Source organism: Megascapheus bottae, chromosome 17 (assembly GCF_031878675.1).
Source record: "Megascapheus bottae isolate mThoBot1 chromosome 17, mThoBot2.hap1, whole genome shotgun sequence".
Lineage (NCBI taxonomy): Eukaryota > Metazoa > Chordata > Mammalia > Rodentia > Geomyidae > Megascapheus > Megascapheus bottae.
Window position 1 is genome coordinate 37,229,984 of NC_143525.1, and position 7,630 is coordinate 37,237,613.

Here is a 7,630-nt window from a genome sequence, read left to right on the forward strand (position 1 = left end):
TTTTATTTATTTTCTGTGCCAGTTCTGGGCTTGAACTCAGGGCCTGGATCCTGCCCCTGAGGTTTTTGTGTTCCAGGAGGGCTCTTTACCATTTGAGCCACATCTCCACTTCTGACTCTTTGGTGGTTAATTGGTGATAAGGGTCCCAGCTACCCTGGAACTGTGACCCTCAGATTTCAGCCTTCTGAAAACTGATTATATGACACGGATCAAGATACATTATATACATAAACTTCTTTATTAAATGGCAAAAAATTCAATGCATAACCAAACAATTGAGTGAGGCAAGGAGTGAGTTGGCAGAGGTGGGTGAGAATGCTGAAAGGGGTATACTTGATCAAGAGGCACTGCCTTGTTGAATGGCAACTCCTCTGTACAACTACTTAAAGATCATAAAGATATTTAAAAAAATGGATTTATAGACGTGAACTACAGACAGCTGACTCACTTTTGATATTTTACTGTATGAAACGAGTCTGATATTTTCAGAGGATGGAATGGGTTTCTAAAGCTCAGATTGCATTTGTTTTTGAATTTCAACCTAGTGGAGTCCATGCCATGTGGCTCAGGGAATCAGCTGAAGAATAAGCTAGCTGGCTGCTCACTGACCTTGGGGAAGGAAGGCCTGACACTGAGGCTTAGTTCTGTTGCCTACAAACTATTTGACCTGGGATAAGGCTAAGGTTGTAGATTTAGAGAGCAAAAAAATCCCAATGTCCAGTTACATTTAAATTTCAGAAACCATTTTTAATGTAAATGAGCACATTTTTAGTCTAAGTATGGCCTAAATATTGCATGGGCCATTCTTATACTAAAAAGGTACCTCTTGGGGCTGGGAGTTTGGCCTAGTGGTTAAAGTGCTTGCCTAGCATGCATGAAGATCCGGGTTTGATTCCTTGGTACCACATACATAGAAAAAAGCCAGAAGTGGTGCTGAGGCTCAAGTGGTAGAGCTCTACCCTTGAGAAAGTCCAAGGACAGCGCTCATGCCCTAATCTCAAGTCCAGGACTGGCAAAATAAAAAAAAAGGTACCTCTGTAGTCAATCTATAATTTATCTGACTTCCTTTTTTTTGGCCAGTCCTGGGGCTTGAACTCAGGGCCTGGGCACTGTCCTTGAACACTTTTTGCTCAAGGCTAGCACGCTCCTGGCTCCCTGACTTCTTATTTCTGTGAAGAGAAGACTTTTTCAGGAAATCACATTTAATTCTCACAACTCCTGGATTTTGAAATGGAAGAGACTGACTCAGAGCAGTTGGGTGACCTGGCCCAGGGTCACCAGCTTTGCATTTGGGCGTGTCCAGTGTAGCATGAGCTGCTAAAATGGAACTCAAGGCAGATATGCAGTGACCTATTTAATGGCAGCATGAGAGCCATGAGCTAACTTGGGAAGAACAGAAGCTTCCACTCACTGAGAATAAGAAAAAAAAATTGCAGAAATCAAATTGAAAGCAGTGTTTCTATGACCTTGTCTATATTAGTTCTTTTCTTTCTTTTGCCTCTCCTTTCTCCTTTGATTTTTTTTTTATGACAGGGTCTCACTGTGTAACCAGAGTTAGCCTGTAACTCCTACCTCAGCCTCCAGGTATTGGAATTACAGGTGTGTACCACCATACCAGGCCCCTTACATTAGTCCTTACTGCTATTCCAAATGACCACAAACTTAATGGCTTAAAGCAACCTAACTAGATGAACCAGCACTGTGGAAGTCAAGTCTGAAGTGGCTAAAGTCAAGGAGTAGGTATAGCCTGGAGGCTCTAGAAGGAATTGATTCCTTTTCCAAGGCTGCTACTGATTGTCCTGGCTTGTGGGCACCAGAGTCTGACCTCTGCTTCTGACCCCACATCTCCCTCCCTGACTCTGGCCCCTCCCCGCCCTCTTTTTAATGACCTTTTGATTAAAGGGGGCTCACAGGATAATCTTGGATAATCTCTGCATCTCAAGCTCCTTAATCACATCTGCAGAGTAAGTCCTTTTTACCATGTGATGGGAACATACAACTTCTGGCAATTAGGACCTGCCTGTCTTTAGAGAGCTGTTATTCTGCCCAAGAGTGTTCCAGGCCTTACCTATAAACCCTTAAAGGACTTCCACACCTATCTTTGTATTTTTGTTTCTTTTTCTCTTTGAGTTGATTCTGGGCAGTTGATGACAAAGTACTGAGCCTGCACTGGGAAACTCAGGAGAAGCAGTGGGCCAGATCACCAGATCACATAGCTTTGTGAGACTCAGGCCTAGGCTCGCGCACGTGTGTGTGTGTGTGTGTGTGTGTGTGTGTGTGTGTGTGTGTGTGTGTGTGCATTCGCGTGTGTGCATCAGTACTAGGGCTTGAACTCAGGACCTGGGTACTGTTCCTTAGTTGTTTTGCTGTTTTTCCCTCTTTAAGGTTATTATTCTACCACTTGTTTTTTTTGCTGGTTAATTGAAGATATGAGTCTCATGACTTACATGGTTTTGAACTACCATCCTCAATTTCAGTGTCCTGAGTAGCTCAGGTATGATCCACTGGCTCCTGGCAGGCAGAGGTTTTTAATTCAACACCATCATATGTACCCCCACCCCACCCCCAGTTCTTAGCCACAGTGGAATGAGGCAAGTCCTTAGATAGCCTCTAATCCAGAGGATCAAGTCCTCGTGGTGAGCCCAGATTTTGTGCTGTGTAGAATCTCTCTGTTGACCAGGGCAAGGAGGCAGGGAGAGTTGTGGGTAGAGAACCTTCTTTCCATGGATAGCCTTGGCACAGAGCTCCAGAACTCAGTCCATTCCTGCGAGGCATATCCTAGGGATCATTCCAGGCTGAGACTCTGCCTGCCTGGGGGAGCTCAGATTCTTAGAAAAGTCTTAGAACAAACCTCCCAGGATGCCTCATGTCTCACCATGGCTTGTGGTTTTGCCCTTGGGTGCAGTTGCATGGGAGGAGCCCACTTATCCCCACTTCTCCCCACTTCTCCCCACTTCCCTCCCAGATGCTGGAAGGAGCTGCCATGAATCCCTAAGAGCTTTTCTAGGTGGCCCAAAGCCCACCCATCATGGTGGCCTACACATGCCCAGCTATTCCAGGAACACGGTTCACTGATCTGACAGCAAGGCCTCATGGGGATTCTGAGGCCGCAGTGGAGCAGGTGGATTCAGCAGAAGGGCTTCTGGATGAAGCCCCAGAGACCAGAAAGGGTAACAATGACCATGTGTCAGGCCATGTCCCCACTTGTAACGAGAATGGCTCGGGGAGGCACAAAGGTGAGATGCAAACCCACATATTCTTTTTTTTTTTTTTTTTTGCCAGTATTGGGGCTTGATCTCAGGGCCTGAGCACTGTCCTTGGGTTCTCTCAAAGCTAGAGCTCTACCACTTGAACCATAGCACCACTTCTGGCTTTTTCTATGTAGGTGGTACTGAGGAATTGAACCCTGGTCTTCATGAATGCTAGGCAAGCACTCTACCACTAGGCCAAACTCCCAGTCCCCAAACCCACTGCAGAGTCCCCTCTGTAACATCCCAGCCACTTTGGGGGGCCCTAGCCCCCAGCAATAGAGTCACTCAGTGAACTGAGCTAGGAGTCATTTTAATAGCAGCCCAGCGGCTACTCTCCACTTTTGGGCTGATAGAGAGTGGCCCTGGCCTTCAGTGGGGCTGAGCTTTTAAAGGAAAACACCACACGCAGGTGGTAATCACAGTATGACGTCACCTTACCACGTCCATAGTCAGCAGCCACAGGGATGAAACCGCGTGCAGGTGGTCGTAACCACCACACGTGCTCGAGCAGATGAAGTATTTTTACAAACACAATTCACGCGCTCTAACAATCCTACTCTAAATGGGCTCTAGGAGAACCCCTCATGACCATATCTAGAAGGAGAAAAGAGGCCGGGTGCTGGTGGCTCATGACCATAATCTTAGCTGCTCAGGAAGCCGAGATCTGAAGGTCAAGATTGAAAGCCAGCACGGGCAAGAAAGTCTGTGTCACTCTTATTTTCGATTAACCACCAAAAAAAAAGCCAAAAGTAAAGCTTTGGCTTAAGTTGGGAGAGTGCTAGTCTTGAGTTTAAAAAAAAAGGGGGGGGGGAGCCAGGTGCCAGTGAGTTCATGCGTTCATGCCTATAGGTCCTAGCCACACAGAGGCTGAGATCTGAGGATTGCGCTGGAAGCCAGCCCAGGCAGGAAGATCCACGAGACTTATCTCTGATTAGTCAGTAATCAGGAAGTGGAGCTGTGGCTCAAGTTGTAGAACATTAGTTTTGAGCAAAAAGCCTCTGCAACAGCACTGAGGCTCTGAGTTCAAGCCCTAGTCCTGGCACATATACCAAAAAAAAAAAAAAAAAGGAAAGCTGTGTGAGGGATTAAGAGTTTCATGCCAGCCTGAGGTATATTAGATGGTGTGGGGTCACCATCTGGGCGTCATGTCTCAGGCTAGCCTCAGTCCACTGTGAGGAGAGGATCCAGCTGTGGCATGTGTTCTGTTCAACGCTGAGAGGACTGGAAGGTTCCTGTTGAGTGTCAGCCAAGCACGACAGCTGGAAGGACAGGGAGAGATTTTTCCTTTACAGGGGAAGGTGGAGGGCCGGGTGACACCCAGATGTTCAGGATGCAAGGCCAGCTGTTGAGAGTGAGCTACTGTGGGGACGGCCAGATGTGAAGGAGGAGGGTGAATGCTAGGGGAAAAGGGCCCACCAGGTATCTGTGGTTATGACAGAAACAGCCAGAAGAGTAAGGCAGGTGTGAGAAGCCTGAGAACAGGTTTCCCCAAGTAGACTTTGTGAACTGACTGTTCACAAAGGAAATGCTTAGCCTGTATTCAAGGAGGCTGTTTATTTCCACCTGGCTGGGTGGAAGTAAACAGAGACACGAAGCAATAATTTATACCGTGCCCTCTGTCAACCCAGCCTCCTCCTCTTCCCTGGGCTTGAGGAAATTGCTTAGAGTTAGCACCTGGGAGGAGACTGCTGAAGCTGTTCAGGTTGAACTATGAACTTAGCTTCCTGCCTCTGGGCCTTCATCTCTGCTGTGTGCTACCTTCCCACAGCCCTTCTGAACATCAACTTAGCAGGCCAGCTCAACAGTTACCTCCACTTAGCTGTCACTTGTTTTGTTGGTGGTGGTGGTATTGTTGCCTTTTGTCTTTTGATGGGGCGGGGCCCAGGAATGGAGGGAGGGAGAGAGGGAGGAGGAACAAATACAATCATGGTATTCAGTAGACAGTCTGTAGGAAAGGAACTAGACAACTTGTGAGCAGGGGAGGGAAGGGGAAAGTGGGGGAAAGCAAAGGAAGGGGTGACATTATCAAAAAGGAATGTACTCATTATCTGACTTATGAAATGGAAGCCCCTCTATATAGCATCTTAATAACAACAACAAAAAGGTTACCTTCTGCTGTACTTCTCGAGTCTCCTGAGCAGCACATACATTAGTGTTGGAAATGTTTCATGTGATCTAATTCTGCATCTAAAGCATGTTGATTTTGTTTCCCTCCCCCCCTACCCTAACCAGTTCAGAGAACACCTGGGATTAAGTAGAAAGTCATGCACAAAATTAAATGTGCAAATGAGTACATAAAACAAATGTGATAGCTCAGGGAATATTGTTCAGCCATGGAAAGAAGAATATGCTAAGCTAAAAGACAAAATATGGTGTGATTTTACTTACAGGAAATATTCAACATAGGCAAATCAACAAAGACATAAAATAGTTTATTGGTTGCCAGGGGTTGGAAGAGTAGGAATTAAACTGTTGAATGTTTACAAGATTTCTTTGTAAGAGGTGCTAAAATGATTTTGGAAGTGAATGGCAATGATGGTTATATAACTTCATGAAGGGACAAGAGACTACCAAACCGTACAGGTTAAAATGCTGAATTCAATTCAGGACTTGGTGCCGTACACCTGTAATCCTAGCTACTCTAGAGGTTGAGATCTGAGGATCATGACTTGAAGCCAGCCTGGGCAGGGGACTTACCACAATTAACCACCAAAAAACTGGAAGTGGAACTGTGGTTCAAATGGTAAAGTGCAAGCCTTGAGTGAAAAAGCTAAGAGACAAGGCTCAGGCCCTGAGTTCAAGCCCCAGTACTGGCAAAATAAATAAGAAAAAAATAAAACCATGAATTCACGTTACCTGCATTTAACATGAAAGAAAATGAAAAGCACATTTCTGGGGAGAAGATGGAAAACTTTGATGAGAGTCTCAAAGGCTGAGTAGCTCTGATGTGGTCTGACACTTTCATGACACACCGTACCAGGTCACGCAGGGGCTTCTAGCAGAGCCCAGACAGGTTGTATGGCTGCCTGACCCTCCATCCCTCTCACCTCCTCTTCTCTGGTCCTTTGGTCTCCTTGAAACCTCTCAGCCAGGCTACCCACAGCTGTGATCCTCCCCCAAATTAAAAGGCCTACAGAGAGAAATGGATTTGTGTTTCAAGATGGCTGGTCTTTTTGTATTTTCTCTCAGTGGACTCTGAGCTCCAAGAGGTCAAGAGAAGGCATTTCTCACTTTATCTGTGTTTCTCAGAGTTCCTGTAGCAGCCACTGAGGTCAGTGTGTCTATCTGCCTTCTAGAAAGAACTTGCTCTTCACCTGCAAGGAGGGCACTTAGCTGGCAGCCCCCGATGAACATTCTTTGTCCTTGGCTGTTGGGTTATCTTGGATTGTGAGATGGCCAACAGTCATAGCTCTCCTGGCCCTGGTTCGCTTCCTTCCCCTTTGACTTTTTTTTAGTGTTTATTTTTCTTGTGCTGCTGGTACTGGGGCTCGAACTCAGGGTCGGGATACTGTCCCTTAGATTTATTTATTTGTCTGTTCTGGCTCTTGGACTCCAGGCATGCTGACCCTAATCTCCTTTTGGTGAAAGCCAGTACTCTACCATTTGAGTGACAGTACCACTTTTGTTTTTTTTTGTGATTAACTGGAGATAAGAGTCTCATGGACTTTCCTGGTTGGGCTAGTTCTGAACCATGAGTTCTCAGCCTCCTGAGTAGCTAGTGTTATGGCATGATCCACCAGTTCCCAGAACCCCTTAGCTTGCTTCCTTGAGGCTGGTACTCTACCACTTGAGCCACAGCTCCACCCCCAGCTCTTTTGGCAGTTAATGGGGATGAGTCACAGACTTTTCTGCTGGGGTTAGCTTTGAATCTTGATCCTCAGATCTCAGCCTCCTGAATAACTAAGATTACAGGTGGGAGCCACCAGTGTCTGGCTATATTTTATTTTTAATTGGCAAATAAATATATCTATTTGTGGGGGTAATAAACCTTACTGAAAGTGCACACAAACTCTCCAAGTCTCAGAAGTTTGTCTTCACTCTGGCCTGCCCTGTCTCTGACAGATTAACTGTATAGTAAAGTTAGCTAGGTACACACAAACCCTTCCTGCCCAAGCACTCCCTGTAATTCCCAAGTTACAGGAGAATGCCACACCTGCCAGGTTGCTGGCCAGTGACTCTGACCTCAACAAACACCACACACAAGCCATTTTCATCAACACAGAAATGGATTATTCATTGTCTTCCTCCTCCTCTTCAAAATTTTATATTTTAGGCAGAGTCTCTAATGTAGCTCAGGCCAGCCTCAAACTCATGATCCTTCTGTCTCAGCCTCCTGAATGCTGGGACTACAGACATAAAAGGACTTTCTTTACAGCAAC